General features: G+C 45.1%; 1 protein-coding gene across 10 annotated transcripts in view; it reads left to right on the top strand.

The window, feature by feature from the left end:
• Window positions 1-20,563, top strand: part of LOC311439579 (uncharacterized protein) — a 377,995-nt gene that overhangs the window by 68,020 nt on the left and 289,412 nt on the right. The window lies entirely within an intron of this gene.

Below are 20,563 nucleotides of genomic sequence, written 5' to 3'. Positions count from 1 at the left end.
AGGAGAAGTCTAAATAAACAAGAAGTAGACATCTGCCAAAGAACGAGTAAGATCCAGTTTCTTATGTAACAGAATATTTTACTTACTGTTACAAATTAGCAGGATAGATGATTAATGAGGCAGGAACATAAACTTGGATTTTATCAACTGAAAATCTGAAAAATAAGGTTTATGACATAGTAAATACTACCAAAAAAAAAGAAAAAAAAAAGAAAAGGTTTGAGAGTGACTGAAAAACAAACAATTAGTGGTAGCAGGTCCCCTGAATTTTAAAAGGAAAGTCATATGGTCTTGAAGGGATGGTCACATCCAGAAACCTGGTGGAGTTCTCTCAGGGAACAGGACAAAGCATGAATTGGGCTAAGAGGGAATGGGAATTTCTGGAGCTCCATGGAGCTTCTGTTGGAGGAGCACGTGTAACTTCATGGCTGCCAGATACCTGGCCCAGCCCCTGAGCTGTCCAAACTGGCTTTTTTTTTTTTTTTTTGAGTTTGCAGCTGGTGTAAGCACCAGCTGGGCCCAGCTATGGTTTTCTAGTGCATGCATATAAGTAGTTTGAAGACTTGATAGTGTTTCTGGCTGTGGAAAGCTGGAGGCAGGCTGCTTTGCAGCAGCAGGAGCCACAGAGCAGTGTGTATTTGCTGTTAAATGTGGCTTGTCCAGAAAAAAATAAAATCCTTACAGTTCTCTTGCAATTTTACTGCATTCATTCATCTATCCTTTTTGCTCTGTGGCACCTCCTCTGCTTTGTGGCTCCTTGTGGATGCAGGTAGGGAATTTGGCCTTCTGTTTTGGCATTCCTGTGTGAATGCTGAAAGACTGCTCCAGCCTTTCGAAACACAGCTCAATGAAATGGTCATCTTGGCAAAGGGCAGGCTCTTCAAATCCCAGCCTAACTTGGGCCAGTGAGCTGCAAGGCGGCTCCCTGGATGGCCCCCGTGGTCTGGGCGTAAATGGGAAACCCAGGAGAAGAGCCGATGGCCGGCAGTCAGATTGGGGCAGCTGGCATGTGAGAAATGCTGCTGCAACCTGGGAGTTGGGGCAGCAACGTCAGGCAGCGAGACGCCTCTAAATGCACAGCCCCGCTGCTGTCTGAGAATCAGCAGGGTGGCAGCACTCGGCCAGCTCGGCTTTGTGGCACCAGGTGCACAAGCACACGTGTGCTGCGTGGAATATTATTAAACATCAAAAAGCCCTCAAAGGGAAACAAACAAAACAAAAAAAAACCTCTGGCTTGCGCTTCAGTCTCACACCTGAAAGGGGATTTGTTCTGAAATACTCTCTGAAGTCAAGGTACAGCTGCCAGTGCCCAGCTAGCACCAGGTGACTTGGCTTTCTGGAATTTATTTATTTATTTTTGCATTATTTCAGGTATTCCTTTATGGTAAAGTATTCTGCCAGGGATTTCTCTTGCATTATGATTTTTAAAGCGATGTTATCACCGTGCTTGTTTTTAATAATCATTTGGCAGCTGACAGCACGTATCTATTTTTTTAATGTATTTTCTTCTGTGCGCACCGTGGTTTGTTTATTTTGTTGCTATTTATAGTAGGGTCTCCCACAAGGCTGTGGGTGCTGGTAATGTGTTTTGTTGTTGTTGTTTTTTTTTTTTTTTTTTTTTTAAGAGCACAAATATCCTTACAGCAATTTCATAAATGGAAAGCGGCACAGAATAAACAGATGCAAGGGGAGAACTAATGCACATTATAAATCGGCTCTTCATACCCTCATCGCTCAGACGAGTCTGTCAGTCCACAGAGCTGAGATGAACTATTATGGATCTGTCTTAAGGAATATATATGCTCCTATCTCCCAAATGTGATCGTTTTCCCCTGTCAAAAGAAAATGGCACTAGACCTACATTTCTTAGCAAGTCTAAGGGGTTTTAATATGGAAAACATGGAAATTGCTGTCGTTTACATGCAACCACCATTCTTTTGAGTACTTTACACAAAGGACTCCTTAATATATAATAGTTTAAAGAAAGCAAGGGAGGAAATCAGATGTTTGATGTGATAGGCTGAGACTAGAGTCAGGGAGACTTTTTTTAGAAAAAATATTGTAGATATTGTGTATGAAGTTCAGTGGTAATCCACTGCAGAGAGGAGCACTGACACGTTGCTGTGCTTCTGGGACAAGGGCTCGCTGCGTAGGCTCTCTGAAAATGCTGGTAGTGCTTAAACTCAAGGCCAAACACTCACCTGGCCCCATCTGACAGAAGTCAGCTGTCTTCAGTCGTGCTGATCACGTGCTGGGAGGTCTAACGAAGAGAATCCCTCCTTCACTTTGTCTCTGCTCCCAAAACTTCTGCAATGTACCCCTGGCCACCTCAGAGTGCTAGGGATGAGTGTGCTGGACCCCAGCAGGCAGCGAGCCAGGAGCAGCTCTCGGTACTTCCTGACGTTCTCCTCTGGCTGGCCTACAGGGCAGGGTCCCTATCAACTATTTTTAAAAATGCATAATTTACATATATTTATATAATTGCAAGAAAATAAAAAAAATGTTTTTGATAAAGTAGGGTATAAATATATGCAAAATGTATTTTTACACAAAACATTTTATATGTAAATACATGTAATTATGCAATTATATTTTTTACATTTGCATTTATATAAAAACATAAATACTTAAACTATTTTTTTTTTTAAAGTGCAGGGACATTCTTTTATACCCAGAACATGTTTTTTTGTACCCTCTTCTCAGAGCACAACTCATCCCCAAGGTAGCTCTGAGATTCCTAATCAGTGAGGCCCATGAGTAGAGGAGCAGGCCGTGCATTTATGATACAAATCGAGAGCTCTGCTCTGCTGCTGACACCGAAGAAGGGTCTTTCATGTCTCTAACAGTCATCAGCTTGAACCCCAGGAAAATTGTAATTGGATCTAAAATAACTCTGAAATGTTGGTGCCAAAGGGCCGTTTCAAAATGATTTTGTTCTTGTGCTTAGCTGCATTAACCTAACTACCGTCCCATATTAAAATCAGATGCTAATGGCAACTAACTGGTAAGAATGGGCTAATCTAGGTCTTAGGTTAGGTCTTTGCTGTCATAAAGCTTTAGGCGTACAAATCTTCTTTGTTAAAGATAGCTCAAGGACACCGCATGGAGTCTTTCATCTGGAATAAATGGAAGTTTGTCCAAATGAATACACAAGTGTGATACTTAACAGCTTCCTCAGTTCTTTAGCACTTTTCCATCCTGTCAGTGTTCAGATAGAGAGATAATGACATTTTAGCTGCAGGTTGTGTCTCCATTTAGCTGCACACATTAGGCAGGTTTGTTTTTTAAGTTATCAACTATATCTATGTATTTATATATAGATATATTTTTTTTACGTGTCAATGCATTTTAGTTATCAATTGTATGGTTGTAAATTTGCCCAAGCTATTAGATAAGCATGAAACCTTGCAATGATGCCTGCAAACAATTTCAGTACTTTAAGTAGCCCTGTGCTCATGCAGGGGTAAAGCCTGGGCAACACACCGTCTGCTCCCAAGGCAGTAGGATGGCCTTTTTTAGTCCAAGCATAGGAACTTGCAGGAAGAAAACCACAGCAGCTGCACATTAGATCATTTTTTTCTGTTCTCCCATTGCTGACTAAATGAAATATAATAGCAAGGGGAACACCTTTTGGATAAGATGCATAGAGTTTCACCACTAATAAAACTGGAAAACTCCTGATGAAAGCTTGGTAAAAGTTGTCATTAGACATATATATATGTCTAATATATCCCCATATATATATATGGTGGGATTTGCATACTGCCAAATGCAGTTAATACAGGAATTGATGCCAAGAGGTTCCTGGCAGAGCAGTGCCTAAATGGAGGTAAACAATCAAAAAAGAAAAAGAGAGGAAAAAAAAGAGTAAAAAACAAAAAAACAAAGCCTGTATTTATGTGGCTTTTATCTGACTTTTATCCTGTACATTCCAATAACAAATCCTTCTCCCACATGCAAAACACAATTTTAACTTCAAAAGAGCCAGCATTGCTCTGGCCACATGTCAGTCATCAATCCAGCAAGCACTTTGCTATATTGCTTGCATCCACATTTTACTAGGCAGAACAATTACAGCGTGATATCTGCAGCTTTCCTGGAGCTGGGAATGCAATTAAAACCTGTTAATTAAAAGAGAAAGTTAATATAATTGCTAATTTAAAACTTATTAGTATGTTCTATTATGTTGGTTTTGTGCTCAATATACACTCTAGATAATGACAGCCAGGGGAGAGGACCCAGTGTTGTGCTGATTAAAAACCATTGAAGCTCCAGTGAAGTTGATAGCAATGCGCCCACTGGTGTGACTTCCATTTCTTTGGTCTCAGGAAATTTCCCCCCTCTTATAACTGCTAATATTTATTTATATTTATACACACGAACAGGTTGTCCATAAAGCCCTAAAGAAGTTGGGTAACAGATTCGATTTAACACAGTAGGAACGAGGGGTGACTTTTTCAAGAAATGCTTGCCCTGGTTCATGAGGAATCCAAATTGCCTTTGGGAACCTGGCTCTCCTAAGCCTGTTTGAGGACCCGGGTGTATTTGCAGAGCAAAGCAGCTCTAACGTTGCCAATTCTGCAGAGTCTAGTGATGAATGGACCCTGTCAGTATACCTAGGAGTTTGTAGCAATATTTAGCTGAGCTGTGCAGGGATAACTGCAGGGGAATTACCTGGGGCTCAGCCTGATGCTCTGCTCTCACGGTGGTCTTCTCCCTGCCTGTACTTAGCTTGCCAGGTCGGGCTTGGCAAGGCGCAGAAGTGTAACCCGGCCCGCTCACTGGTTCATGCGGGGAGGCACGGGCTGTGTGAAGCTTCCTCCTTCCCTTTTGCCTGGGTTCAGCACCTGGAGGGAGCTTCTAGGGTTTGGTTCCATGTATGCCCATCAGGCTGGAGCCTGGGAGCATTGCTGTCACGTACTTACACGTTGTGTGGAAGGTGGTAATGTCCCTGCATTGTTATGGAGGTTGTGCTGAGAACAAATCACACCATCTTGAAAGCCACAGCTAGAGGTGGTTATTAGTATTCTTTTAGTATAGAATCATTTAGATTAGGAAAGACCTGTAAGATCATCTAGCCCAGCCATTAACCTAGCACTGCTATGTCTGCCATTAAACCGTGCCACTAAGTCCCACATCTGCATGTTTTTGGAGGCTTCTGGGGATGCTCGTTCATATTACTGCTTCTTTCTCTTCCTTCTACCTTTCTTAGAAGCTGTCTCTGCCAGTTGCAGTAAGGATAAGGGTTTTCAACCATGTTCAGGGAGCCTGCACAGTACCACTGGCTTATTAGAGCCTGCTTATGTTGCACCAGAGGCCTCAAATTTGGCTGCAGCATCTCACCAGACACGCATGGCATTAGTGTACTCTTTTACAGTCTGCCTAGGGTCTTGATGTAAACACAGTTTCATCAGTAGTAAAACACGTTCTCCCAGGAGCTAGGGCTTGCTGTGTGCATTGATTTTTTTTTTTTTTTCCACTTTGAAAGTCCTCTAATCAAAAGATGAGCCAGCTTCTACTGTAGTGCTTGTTTCTTCTTACCATCCTCCCTCTGCCACGCACACAGCCTCCTTCCCCATCATCTCATTAATGTGAATAGTGCAGTTCAATTTATAATGGTACTTTCTGGCAACCCAGAGCTGCCTATTATCAAATATTATTATTATTATTTTTTTTTTTTTTTTAAAAAAGCAGCCCTCTCCAGCACACTCTTCAGGATTTATCTAATCAGCCTTCTTGCTAATTTTGTCATGGATAGTGATCAGTGGAGATCTCTGACAATATGAAGAGCTTCCTTCCTAGCTGGGCTATGGTGGAGGCTGTGGTAGGCCTCCTTTTTTTTTTTTCTTTTTTTTTTTTTCCTGTCTCCTTCCCTCCTTTCTCCTATTCTTCAAGGTAGAGGAGGTCCAAATGATTAGTTCAACCTACAAACACCTGGACTTCCTCTTCTTCCAGGTAGAATGGGAATAGCTCCAAGTTTCTCAAGACATTTGGTAGAGTGAACACTTCTTGTATCTGCGCTTACTGTGCTGCCGGAGATTCAGAAGAGGCTCCAAACATCCTGCAGAATGCTCAGTACACAATTTTGCATATTCAGTTTCTCACAGTAAAACTAAGAGATCACTTTCCTTTCAGAATTCTCAGGAAGTAGTGCAATATTTTAACTTTGGGAAGTTTCGATTATTTGCAGACTTCTGCATTTCCACATTTATGATCTGTTCATCGTCCAGTTCTGTTGCTTCTTTTCTCTGTTCTAAGTTGGAATAAATTGATGTAGTTTTTTTTTTTCTACACTTCCATCCTAGGAGTGCATATGATTTATTTATTTATTTTAATTCTCCTACAAATTCAAATGATGCCTGCAATCTGTTCTGTGTGAGTGGAGACGACGTGCTTCATTAGATTTCTTGTAGGGAGAGTAAAGGGGAGGACAAGGCAATTCTGCTTCCAAGGAATTTTTTTTTATGCTTTTTACACATTGCTTTCCAGGAATTTTCCTGCTGCTGTCGAAGAATCTGACAGCTAATGTCAAGGTATTTTCCTGCTGCTTCCTAAACATTTCCCACCCCTCTCTAGGAATTCCCCATTTGCTTTCTAGGCCTTTTGTTGCTGCTGCCTAGAAACTTCCCCATTGATTTCAAGGAATTTCTACAAATTACACCTCTGCTTTCAGGAATTCCTGTTTTCTTTCTACAAACCCCATCACTGCTTAATGGGAAGTTTCTAGGAACTGTCTCTTGGATTTCTAGGGATCCCCCTTTGCTTTCTAAGACTGCTTTCCAGGAATTTCCATAGGTCTTTTCAGAAATTCACCCTTTGCTTTCTGGGAATTTTCCCATTGCTTTCTAGGGATTATGCTTTGCTTTTTAGAAATTCAATTTTTAACAGGACAGTGCATTACTTTCCAAACATTAATGATGGACCAAAGACTTCAGCTCTGCCTCTCCTGGAGTCTCACAAGCACTCCTTACTTCTTCAGTTCTGTTTCTAGCACGACTGATAGCCACAACCTCATTAACTCTTAGGAACTGCTTGTTTACATTGGAGGCAAATCTTTAATGAAGGACTTGATAAATGGCTGAAAGGCTCTGTAAGAAGTGATCAGTCAGCTGTTATGGGTTTTCTAATGCACCAGTACCATGATTCACAGCAGGCTTGCAGCTGGGGCTGCCCCCAAACCTGGCCTGCCCCCAAACCTGGCACTTCGCAAGGAGCTACCTTGAAGCAAAACATTTCTATGAATGTAAATAGGGAACAAAAAAAAAAAAAAAAAAAAAGTTTAAGTGAATTATCTAACAGCTTATCAGCTTCGCCTTCAACAACCTGGTTCAGATGTGCTACTATCTGGTATGCTGTACGGTATGTGTATGTAAGCTACCTATAATATCTAGCAATGGTGTATTTACCCACAGAAATAATTTCTGAATGGGAATGAGCTATTGTAGGGAGCAGAGAGGAGGGGGAAATGAGGGCAGCCTCAGACTATATGACAGCACCTTCTGAAATGGTGGCTTAAAGCAGAGCAGTTCAGGCATGGTGTTATGGATCTTGGTGATTCAATCATTTCTTTTGAAATGAGTCGCACGGCGTGTTTTGATACTTCATTTCAAGGGGGAATTTCTTTCTTCTGTTGTAATACAGCATAAAAGCCGAATTTCTGGCATGGTGTTTTCACGTTATTCAAGCTGGACGGCTTAATAGATCCAAACAAAATAATTTGGAAATTGTATTTAACAGGTCCTTTTTCATTCCAGTTTGGAGATGGTAAAATTTTCTGGGGAACTGAAGCCTGACTTTCATTGAGTTTAATACAAAGGCCAGAGAGCATCTGTGGCTCGGCGTGCTGTGCGGATGCTGCGTGACTGCTCCTAGAGACAGCTCTGTACTGCAGCTGCACCATTTATAGCTCCGCTCCGTGCCCAGGCAGCTTCTGTCCCGGGCTCATAAAATGCAGCCCGTCTGCTTTCAGCTGAGGTAATCGCATACAGCAGTTTGTCATCATTTTTAATACAGGGAATGCAAGTTTGACAAGCTTAAAAGTGATTCATTTGTGGTTTCCCTCAGGAAGCTTCCCAGTATCATTAGCAAAGGAGATAGACAGGAAAAGACTACTTACTTTTGACAGGATTACAGCTTCTCCCCAGCATCTGGGGTTAAATCTGCAAAAAGCAACACCACGGGGAACTTCAATCACAGATCCCCCTTTTTTATTATTTCCTGAAATCCCCTTGCGTTAGTTTGTGCTCTGCACTTCGCCTGTGTGAAGAACCAGCAGCTGGCAGCAAGCAGTGCGGAGCAGCAGCACGAGGTAGCTGCTCCCTCGGCCCCAATGCTGCAGTGTGCCTGCTGGGGTTGGGGCCAGGCCAGTTTCTGGAGCCCATGTGTGGTTCATCCCTCTTATGCTGTGCTGGATGGCATACTGGAGCAATTTTAATGCATCTCCCAGTGTTGAGGTGCTGATATAACCCACTGCTTTTCTCAGAATCACTTCTGCTCAGGCTGGAAAACTGTCTAGTACCTGGCCACACAGGGTGCTGGCCGGCTGCAACCAAACCTTTCTTCTTTGCTGTGTTAGAAGGCATTAGCTAAAGGATTAGTTATTTGGTGCAAGAGGTAGGCTTCCTCCCTGTGTCCTCTTGAGGGCCCTGCACGTGTTTACAGTGCTAAACATTAACAGACCCGAAGCCCTCCAGCATTTATTGGGTGTTTGTCCCTTTGTGCCAAGAAAAGGGACGGTCTGTTGAGTCAGACCTGCACAAGGAGTGGTGGAACAGCCTCAGGGTTGTGAGCGGGACAGGAAATCTGCTGGGTGTTCAGCTGTAAGAGTCAGGTGGATGGGTCTGTGTCTCCAAGTGCCCTCTGGGAGGACAGTGCATTTCGGGCATTTTGCACAAGGTTTGGGTGTGGTACACTCAGGGGTTAAAAAATGGACAGCAGAAAACAATTTGGAAGTGTACAGACTGAAGAAAAATGAGGAAGTTAAACTTCATAGTAACTTAATTCTTGTATAAATAAGTTAATCAAACCCAGAATACAAACAATGCAATGAATTGTAGAAACTAAGGAGATAAAACTGCTGTCAGATGTCGCGGGTCAATAAGGAGAACGATCTTCCATCAGCCTGACCTGCTCCTGGGGGCTTTGAAAAACAGCCAGCTTCTCAAACTCTTGCTGTCATATTCTCTCTATATTTCCATGCACAGAAACTAAGGGTTCATAGTAATTGTGTGAACTTTTGAAAACTTGAAAACTTTTATTAGTGATGCACCTCAGCCCAGAACGAGGCACAAAATCATTATGCTGGATAAAGAGCTGGGCTTTGAGCAGAAAGCATAACTCTTTCCTTGGGCATGCATCAAGGGAAAAGATGGTTCAGTCAGCATTTGCTTTCTTCTCCTAAGATAGATGCCAGTCCTCTGAGGGCAGTCCGCAACCCTCAAACAGTGTAGGGCTGGCCTCCAAGGGGCTTGGCTTGGCTCTGCAGGGAGAGCCCCGCTGCCCAGTCGCAGGTGGCTCCTGGCGTGGTCCTGTTGCTGCCCCTCGCCTTCTGGTGGCACAGACCCCGAGGTTGCTTCATTTCTGCCCTCTGCAGTGGAGGAAAAGTTGTGGTAGCAAACAGGCCACATCTTTTCTTACAGTTCAGCCACACAAAGGCAGCAAAGTCAATTAATTGTAGGGCCACAATTGCAAAGGATGTAGAGGTCCCTGCTACTGAGCTGTTGCAGCCCGTCCTCGTGTTGCTGTTACTTCAAAGCATCCCAGAAATGAGTGGGATGCTCCTTTTGGAGGTGAGGGGGTCCCGGGTATTATGACTATCAGAATAATAACCACTTCTTACCACGTAGTGCCTAAAATTTAGGCGGTGAGCAGAGCCCGGTGGCAGTGACCACGCCAGCCCATTAAAAAGCTGCGTGTTGTGTTGTGAATCGAAAACTTGCCTGCTCTCTCCGGATCCCAAATGCCTTGCTTAAAATACCCAAAGCCTAACCCTGTTTTGTGTGATTCTGCAGAGGGTGGAAAAGGAGAGACACGGGGAGGAGGCAGGGGGCTGTTTATTATTTATGACCATATGTCATTGTACTAGCTCTGCAGAAACTAGAACGGTGACTTTAGAAGGAAACTGGCTGAAAAGATTTTAAATGGATTTAATTAATTCCTCCCTCCCTTTCTTTTATCTCCGTCTGGAAAGAGCTGGCCTGTGTGGCTTTTGTGTGGTTCTCTGCAGGATCAGGTGCCAAACTGTAGTAATTAAAATGGGGAACGAGGAGGAGGTGGTAAGACAAAAAGCCACTTTTCTTGGCGTACACCTCCAGTGCAGTGTTACAAAAATAATTTGCTCACATTTTTTTTTTCCAATTATTCAAAGCTTCAAAATCCCCTTAAATTCATCTCCTCGCAGGGAAGAAGAGAAAAAAAAAAGGTGAAATTTCACACACATTAGTTACCCTCTTTGGACTCTCCCATCGCTTCAGAGCCTACTCTCACTACAGGCAGTTCATTAGGTGAGCTGGCTTTAAGAACACGTTTATTTGGAGTTTCTGAAAGGGGGCTGTTGTAAGGAAGAGCTGTTCGTATCTGTAGCTAGCACGCCCCTGTGACGTGCAGGCTCGTCTAGAAATGCAGAGGAGACTGTTACTGAAAAGGTAATCTCAGGAAGAAATATTTCAGGGAGATAATAATCAGTATGAAATAAGTGAAGAGAATTTGTACCACTGTATGTCAAGTAATTTGGAAGACATGAAGATTTGTTTCTGGAAGGGAAATTCAGGCTGAACCAATATGGGATAAATCAAATGAGCAGGAGAACTGATCTGTATTTCACAATTTTAAAATGACTGTAATACGTTGTATTGTTGGCAGGATTTATGTGGGCTCTGAACAATGGGTCACCATCACCCATCTTGAAGGGAGAAGGAAGAAAAGTCTGGAGATATAAAGCACTAATGTTATACAAATAGATCCTTTTCCTCTCAGTGCCAGCGTGGCCAGACACAGAGTTTTATCTGCGGGAACCACTCCAAACAGTTCGTGTCAGTCTGACTTAAATCCCCTTGCTACCTGGTGCAGCTAAGGAAAGCCAGATCAAGCCGTTCTATTAGGAATTTCTTATCCCAGTAAGTAGCAGTCAGCTGAGCACGTGAAAGGTAGCGACAGCAGTTCAGTCTGTCGGCTCGCTAATTTACAGTCTGCCAAGCAGGAACTGTAATAGCATTATCTGTAGGCAGGGTATTTGTGCCCCACGGATAGCACGGGTGCTGTTTGCACAGCCTATGCAAAACCTCATATTTATTTAAGGGAGAAAAGATATTTTGGTTACAGAGGGAGGGTAAGACTAGACGTAGCATCTTTGAGGTGAAAGCATCATCACAAGCAACTTAACCGTTCCCAAATATTTTTTCCTCACTGCACGGCCTTTCCTAAAAGACTGAGTTTACGAGAAGTGCTCTTGAGATGCTAAATGCTGTGTAATACTTAAATTCACATTTGTTTGGAATTTGTCACAGCTAAGACACCAGAATGAGCTATTTGGAAAGCACAATCAAGTCGTGTTTACAGTGCTTTTATTAGCACTCTGCTGTGAGTTACAAGATGCTCACAGACAGCATTTCTTTCCTCCAAGTTGTCTTTTTTTTCTATTTAATAAACACTGATTTGTGTCTCCAGCCAGCAGAGCCTAGTGTACTGTTGCAGCTCCTGTGACAGCATCATTTTGCTTTATCTTGATGAGGAAATGGCCTTCGCAAGCAATACCAGCAGGGCTCACAAAGACGGATGGGGCACAGAGTGAGCAAAGGTGGAGGGCAGGACTCCTGAGCACTGAATCCTTGGCTGGTGCTGATTCCCTCTAGGACTGTGGGCATGCTTCATTGCTCGTGAAGGGCAAGCACTGTGATTCAATGTATTAAAAAATAGAGGTGGCTTTGCAGGTTTAAAGTTATTTAGGCTTATAGCAGGAGAGCCAGAATGTCATCTTGCCTTTTTCAGGGAGATGAAGGTGTATCTGTAGAGGCTGTGGGCAGAAGGTTGTTGAAGTCTTCACCGAAATGCTGCGGGTGAAGTTTATTCTAGCTGGACTCGAGAAGCAGCAGATATGACTGGAGGATGCTGTCAGTGACCCTTCTTGACGTCTGACAAAAAATCAGACAGGGTGGTAAAAGCTCCAAGGAGTCTTAGATGGGAGTAAGGTTGTGACAGAGGTGAGAAAATGTCCTTGGAGGGGAAAAAAAAACACACACATTTCATGGCTTCTGTCAGCAGTGCTGACTGCGTGTGCCAGCAGCTCTCCTACCACCTTGTACCAACGGAGGGGTCGTAAGATATTGACCCCTTCTGATCGTGAGGTCAAAGGCAAGGGAAAAGCAGCAGGATCTCAAAAAAGGGTGTTTCCAGAAGGGATTTCCAATGATGTGCCTATTTTATTTTATTTTATTTTATTTTATTTTACTCTGTGACTTCTTTAGCCAGGAGGCTTAGTTTTATGGCCAGAAAGCTGTACTGTTCTTTTCCATCCGTTGTCTCCCTATGTCAGAGTGCCTGGAAGCAGCAGGCAGAGGTGGCTGCTGCCTGGAGTGAATCCCACACAACGGGACAGAGCCAAGGGCCTGCGGCCGCCGTGCCGGCCACACGCAGGAGTGAATCCCATGGGAGACGGGCACCCTGCTGCGTAGGTGGGTTGTCACTGGGGCAGGCCTTGTGCCCAAGCAGCCATTAGCAGGGACAGTTCCCAAAGAGCCTCGATGTGTACCTGTGTTAGAGGAGTTTCTCTAGTCAAAGTCTTCAAAGTAAACAGAAACTGAGAGGCCACTAAGCCTATAGGAGAGCAGCGCACTGAGGAGCACTTAATCCACCGAACGCATGTGCTGGGTGCCGTTGGCAGTGAACACGACGAATGCTCTCCTCATGCAGCTCCCTTCCACGTCTCCTTTTGAAGGACAGCACCTGCTCAGAAAGCAGTCGCTTCGTGTGGGCTGGCAGCTCCTCAGCCGTGCTGCCCGCGCGTGCCACGTACACTCGCCGGAGCAGGCCGGCTGCCGAGAAGAGCTGGTCAGCAGAACGTAGCTCTGATGCAAAGTGAGCAAACGCAAGGCATGCCCCGTCCTGACTGGTGGAGATGGAAGGAAGACCGTGGGTGATGCACTCCTGCTTTCCCTGTCTGCTGAATCTGCCGAGCTGAGCGCTCATTTTGAGATAAGCCCGTGACCTGCAGAGGAGCTGAAACACGTGGGGCCGTGCTGTGCTGCTGAGTGACAGGCACCCATGGGCTCCCCTCTGCAGAGCGTGGCTACCTGGTGCAAGCTGACAGCTCCATCAGAGAGCAATTTGAAAGGTCACGGGAGGAGATGTGGTCCTTTGCCTCTTCTGCGACACAAAAATACTTCACTTGCTTTCTGCAGTGACATCTTGCCAGCTGTAAATGGGAAGTTTCCGATTTCTGTAATTCACTGTCTTTAAAAAGCTTTGTGCCGTCGCCTCTATCCAGCGAGGTGCCACAGACGACTATCAAACGTTGGGCAAAAGACCTGCAAACGTCAAATAGCTTCAAAGTGTCTCAGACGTGGCTCGGAGTCTGTTTCAGTCCTTGCTGTGACCTGCACAATAACCATCTTTCGCCTGGGCTTCAAGAACTCATAAACCCAGGAGAAGGGGGTTCTTCTATTTATTGAGATTTTTTTCCATAGAAGTTTCTGAATCTTCATAATTGTTATTAGTATTTGAGAAGCCTTCTTCTACCCAGGCCTTTTTGCATTCTCTCCTAAGCTCGGCTGCATCAGAGACCCTTCTTCCCTGAAGACTGAAGCTGCCACTGTGTCGCTGACAGCTGAGTTCTGTGAGGCTGCTGGAAGAGTTTCCGAGCTGTCTGCTCTGCTGGATGTCACTGCCCCTGGCTGCTGTTGCCTCGCCAGCTTACAGTCCGACGTGCATATCCAATTGCTGCAGATTTGGGGGTGTGTTGCTACAGCGGGCCCTAATGAGCAGCGGCCCTATCCCCATCAGCAGCAAGGGACAGCTGCAGAGAACTGCCTGGCTGCTGTGCCAGCCGTGCTGCCAGGCTTTCAGCACGGTTTCCATCTTACCTGGCCGCTCGGTTCTCTGGTGCCCGGCCAGCAGACAGTCAAACACGGTGTAAGTCTTTCAGCGGGGCCCTGGTGTTTAGCGTAGTGGCCAGTGCACAAGGACCATTGTTTGTTACTGCATCTGCAGCTCGGAGTCGGGTTGCTTGGCACCAGACACCTCGAGGACGTGGTGAGGAGGTAAAAGACGCAGGGGCCTCACGCAGTTTGTGAAATCTGGCTGTAATCCAAAGCTGGGGCATAACTGGTTTGCACCTGTCTGGGTCCACAGGTTTTTATTCTTCTTTGGTCGAGTTCACAACGGCGTAGAACTCCGCATATGAGAAATAATTTGAACCTGACTTTTGGGGAGACTTTTCAGAGATGTGTACAAGTGTGTTACCATCCTCTATGGCTATCTATCCAGATTTTTTTTCCATATTTTGCTTGGCAGTAATTCCTTTGAGGGTGGCAATGACTGGCTACCTCACTAACATACGCTTTTCATGTAAGCACGTGCATTTATAATATTGTGCTAGGGCAGAAAGAAACAGAGGCTAAAGAGAGATAAATTCCTAGTGGTGTGAGGCCAGTGTTTATCCGTGAGTGAGGTGCAGAGCTCCTGTGACAGTAGAGCTTGGACTGGGTTGTCTTTGCTGTTATAAACAGCACTTTGCTTGATAAACATAAAACACAAAAACAATCCTCAACAAAGCTTTGTAGAAATTGCTACTCTTTGCTCTGTTCAGTGGGAGGAAGTCTCTCCAAGGGGTCAGCAAGTGGTTTTCAAGCCAAAATACCTCCACAAGGGTAAAGCTTTGGCTTCTTTTCAGAAAGAGCAGTAGCACCGGGTGTTATTGTTGTTGCTTTTATGGTTAGTCAAAATAAAACAGCAAATCAGGCCAGAACAAATGCCAGACATGTCAAATGCCATTCTACATAGTAAATTTCTAGCTGAGCCCAAACGCAGGGAAGTTGAGGGGCCCTGGTACTAGTAAGCACCAGGTAGTTTTAGAAATCGGCAGTGCAACCCTAACGGGTCCCCAGAGGATCAGTAAGGGCACAGCGATGGCCTCGTGCCCGGCTCAGGCTGCCCGGCACGCACCGCCAGCTGCTGCGTGGGCCCGCGAGTCCTGCCGAAGGGGCAGAAGAAGGAGCAGGGCTTTTTGGTGTTTCCACGCAGTAAGGAATATTTCACCATGCAGGAAGCAACGCTGATCTCTCTTAGGAAAAGAAACTGCAACTTGTATTGTCCTGCCAATTAATACTGGCATCTGTTGTGCTCTGAGAGGGCATGTTTTGTTTCACAGCCTTGTCAGGTCCTTCCCTCAGTTCTGCGCCTGTTCTGCTGCTTTCCTCAGACACATCCTCATTGCAGGTTCTTGAACCAGTGGGTTTTGTCAGTCAGAAAATCCTTAGCCTCTTTAGCAACACACAGTATTAATCGTCTGCTTTGTTGCTCCAGCCCAGTGGAGCAGTGACCTTGTGAAGGAAAGAAATCTTTCACCCCTAAGAAGTATTAGTGTCTTTGGTGCACATGATGTTTTTTTAACTTTTAAATCCATTAAGAATATGGTTCAGGAGTGCAAGCGAGCATAGCAAAGTCTAATACTTGCTAGTGAATTGCCTGGCTTTTGACCCTTAAAAATCAGATTGCTAAATATAAGGACAGAGAGATTTAAACCAGGATCTGTATTTAGAGGAACCTGTCAAGATGCTTTCCAGTCATCTGCAAATTATCTCCCCTCAGGCTGCTCTTTATATAACAAGACCCTGGGGAGCTTGAAATTAAAATCTGTTTTGGCTTTGCTTGCCTTTTAAAGTGTGTGTGTGTGTACATATATATAAATAAATAGTTGTTTGTCTCTGTTAAATGCACACAATTTGTTTATTGCAGAGTAGCACGGGAGACCTGACTTTAGTTTCAGGGTGTATGGTACAATGAGGGAAATCTGAGGAGTATGCTTGGAAGGAAAAAATGGAGAAACAAAGAACTGTGCAATCCTACAAACATTTAACAATGTGTTTGAGTATGCAAACACGTAAGCGAACTCATCAAAATATTTCTTTTTGGTGATACTGAAATTAATTATATATACACTGCCAGCATGCGCTGTGTGTGCCTGTACGGTTTGTGTGCTTGTGCTGCATAAAATAGGCTAAATAATAGCACCCGAGAAAGCTGGAACAAAACGTCCCCTCCAGCCTTGCAAGGGATTGGAAAATTCTCTCTTAGCTTCACTGAAATTGGCAAGCTCCCTCCGAAACTCCTTCGCTGCTCTCAAACCACATTACCTGGTGAAAAAGGAATAAAACTAGCTAATTTTGAATGTAGTTTTAAGGATGCTATAAGAAAAACTTTATTCAGCTGAGACATCATCCATGTTGTTCAGAAGGGTGGGATATTATTTTCAGAATAACTTTTGGGCTGTATTTTTGTGCATGCTTAGTTATTGTCATTTCAAAAACGGAGATGCTGGTTAAAAATCATACCCAGTGCAGATGGGTGTTGATAGACAACACGGTGGAAGAGCTTGAATTTGGTTAATTTTGGTGGCAAAAGAGAGAGGTGCTCAGGCAGGATCACGGCAAGTGCACGCATCTGTCAGGCACACAGCGGCCTTAAGGGCCAGACATTGACGTCTGTGACCGTAAGACAGAAAAGGGAAGCTTTACAATCACTTCCTAGGGATATTTTTTAGCATTGCAAGGCAGTGTTTGCATCTTGCAGTGATTCCTGAAATGAAGAGGCACAATTACATTTTAATACATCAGCTGTGGCAACAGCCTTTCATGCCTGCAGTGATTCATTGAGCTTCTCCCATCAGTTTGTCACTTCACTACTGAAAATATCGAATACAAATCAAGCGTGGTGGACTCTTCCCAGTGGGCAGCGATATTTAGCCTAAACATCAATGAAAAAGGCTGTTACTGATTCCTGTTAGCCCTTAGGATTTTGACCTTAGGAGGTCAGAGGTAGCGAGAAGCTCCTCGCGCACGAATAGCAGGGTGCGGGGGCTCTGGCGGCCTGGCTTTGTCCAGGGGAAGGCGGCAGGGCTTCCTGCGGGTCACCTGCACGAGTCCCATCAGCTTGTTGCACATCCCTCAAACTCCACTGAAATTTTGGTGTGTCTCCAGCAGAGCCCAGTGCACGTGGGATCTCTCGGCAGCCTTTGGTTATGCAGGTTTTGATGTGCGCGTGGAAATGGGATTCCGCTAACTGCCCGTTTCCACACCGCGTCCTTCTTTAGCTTGCATTTAAAGCCTCTTGCTAGCTCCAGCATTTTATTCCAGCAACAAGGCGGGGGGTTGAGTTGTTTTTGCATTTTTATAGGTGTTTATAATTATTTTCTGCTTTTTGCTGATTTTCCCACCAATGCCCACAGCGTGCTCCTTGCTGCCTGCGGTCAGGCTCCGAGCGAGGCAGCTGCTCGGGTTTGGCCGCGCCGAGGGGACGGCATCTCCCCGGCAGCTGGAGGTGCTCGGAAAGCTGCCTGCACGGCTCTGCTGCTCCGTTCTGCCCTCGTTTAGTAGCCAGCGCTCACGGGAGAGTGGATGCTGCAGGGATGGGTAGGACGTAATGCTCAGATGTGCAAGCAATGGAAACTCAGCCATGGCATATGTTTTAATTTCCTGCACAATAGGGTCCCGAGATCCTTTCAAAACTGGTTTTATATTTAAAATGTATTCTCGTATGCCCAAACGCATTGAGGTATGGCTAGGTTTCACTGTGTGCATCGAAATATTCTCCAGGCACAGGCATAATCACATGGACAGCCCTGGGTTTACCTAAACAGGACCTGCTGCTTGCCAGAGAGAGCGCTGTCCTGCAAAACCAGCCAGCCAAAACCTTGTGCAAACAGAAGGGCGTTTTGTGGGGGACAGGGACTGCAGCAAATGGCATGGCCGAGGGCACGGCCCTTGGTGCCGGGCTGTGAGTGCTGCCTGCCCGCAGGGGAGCGGTGCTGCAGCTGGGTGCTAGTGACAGCCTCCTGCCAGCTGGGCAGCGGGGGGTGAGCAGGCTCTCCTAGCATCCCCGTTTGAGAGGGGATCTTTGCTGAGAGCAGTGGGGGTTGCTGTCAGGAGAAAAGCACGTAGATACCCCTATAGGCAGGAGGTCTCTGGCAAGCCAGAAGGCATTGTACCGCTTTATTAGAGAAGGGGAATAAAGCAGCAGCATGAGATGGATATGACTAATAATAGAGGGAGGCTTCAGGCTTGATTTTATTTTATTTTCCCCCCAGTAGCTTGACTCTCTCTGTGAAGGTTAACTAGGGAAAAACCTCTCTTCCACCAGAAAGCTTTCCAGGCTAAAAGATTTGCAGCCGCTCCTTCTGGCTGCTCGGTCTCTGAAGGCTGCGGGGCTGATTGTCGAACGGCTCTGTGACAAACAGAGGCAATTCTCCTTCTCTTCCTAGAATTCAGGACTTAAACAGCTTTAGAGTCGCTGCCATGTAGGCAAGTAGCAGGTGCATAGGCTGTTCTCCTGTTTTATTTCACGTTGAAGCCAGGATCTATTTTTCTGCCTCTTCTGCAGTTCCTTACTGCTTTGTGAGCCCGAATTGAAATGGCTGGAGTGGAGAGGGCAGCCAGGCATGGCATCTTGGGAACCAACAGCTGAATGGGATTGCAGTATTTGGGACCAGGTTTGGTGGGAGATTTGTAATATTTAGTTGGACCACAAACAACACTCCATCTGTGGAAGCTTTGCAAAGCATCGGTGCAAGAGTAGCGGCACCAACAGCAAGAGGAGTTGATGCCCGTAGTAGCTGAGCTACCTCTGCTGCTCTGGATGGACACGTAACAGGCCAGTCAGTGCATTTAGGACTTTGGGAGGGAGATGAATTAAATTGTGTAGTTGTCACAGGCCTCCCAGCTGCATGGCAAGATGGGTCAGGTGGTTTCTAGTTGGCATTCACCTATAAGAAAAAAAGAGTTTTACCCTCCTAAGGCCACAGGAAATGTGAACTTCTTCAACCAGCCTGCTGATGGGCTCCTTCCTCCTCACTGCTGAAAATGAAAGAGTAATTTTCTCTGTATGCTTATTAAGCATTTCATCTCCTGTAGAAGTTTTAGGGGTCCTTATGTGAGCTGGTGTCCGTGGTTTTGTGCCAGCCACTGTTCAGAGTTGCGAGTTCCTCGCAGCAGGGCCTGTAATTGCAGTCCTGGTGTCTGCAGATAGGCTGCCTGATAGAGTGCTGTTCCTTGGTCATTTCTCATTCCTCTGAGGTAGCAAAGCAGACAATGGGAATAATTTATGCTTGAATCTGATCCACAGCTTTACTCAGACCTTGGCATAGATGTATTGGAAAGCAAGTTGTCCTGGCTGAAGTCCCTAGCGAAAAGGAGCTGAGTGCTTCATTTTATTTCCCATCAGCGTGTGTCACTAAATTAATCCAGCATTAATTGCATAACAGTCTGTGTTACAGCAAAGCATCTCTGTCCGCAGCGATGAGGGGAGAGGGCTGTGTCAGAAAGCAAGCCTACAGTGCCTGAGGTCTCATCTAAAGCCTAATTAGGGTTAGAGGAGCTTTCCAGTCGGATGAGGCTTTGGATCTGACTCAGGAGGAGCTGCCTGAGGCAAGGATGGTCAGAGCAGGTTCACAAAGCTGGAGAAAAACAGCCCGGCCCTTGCCTGTGCTGCTCTTGACTGAGATCATTGTTAGAAATCCCAGCTTACATGAACATTAAAGACTTTCTCAGACTCTAAGCTGAGTTTAATATGTAATCTCTAGTGAGAGCTTTTTCCACTGCTACCTTGAGGAGGAAACAAGAAAGAAAAAGTTATTATTTTTTGGGAATGTAAAAACACTAATATCCCATGGGAAAGCCTCTCTGTTTCTGCCTGTCTGTTGCTTTAAAAAACAAAAAACAAACAAAAAAAACCCACAACTTTTACCTCTCTGTCGATACAGATCGGAGAAGCAGAGAGAAGGGCTTTAAAAAAGGATCAGAGTTCTCAAACTTCAGTAGTTCTCAAAGCAGAAGTTTTGAAAGGTCCCAAGGGAAATCATTTTAATAGGGAAAATTTGTTTTTGGCATACCCAAAATGGTTTATTAAGACTCTCTCAATCCCCTTGCTCCATGCTAGAGGAAATCTCTTGGTTCCCCAAAATCTGATTCAAAAGCAGCACTCTCATTTTTGCAATTTTCCATTGATTTACTTCCCCATGCCTGTCATAAATCACAAAACCCTGGTTACATGCTCCATCTTTCTACTTCCCAGGGCTCTCCGGATTTCCCTTGGGTCTTTTTTCTTCCTTTCCAACCCTGTGTAGGCGTTCTGATCACTGAGACCGGAGTTCTCCTTTTCCCCTGGTTCCTCCGCATCAGACATTAGTATCCCCGTCCTCCGTGTTTTTTCTTCTCTCAGAAGTCCAGGATGACATGAGAATTTTGCTCTACCACATGCATGCTTTCCCTGGCTTACTTGCATCGCTTCTTTGTATTCTTGAAGTCACCAGGTAAGAAGTGTGTGGTGATCACTGAAAGAAGGTGCCTGAAGGGCGCTT

The sequence above is a fragment of the Aythya ferina genome, assembly GCF_964211825.1.
Source record: "Aythya ferina genome assembly, chromosome: 7".
Lineage (NCBI taxonomy): Eukaryota > Metazoa > Chordata > Aves > Anseriformes > Anatidae > Aythya > Aythya ferina.
This window is presented reverse-complemented; position numbering and strand designations above follow the sequence as displayed.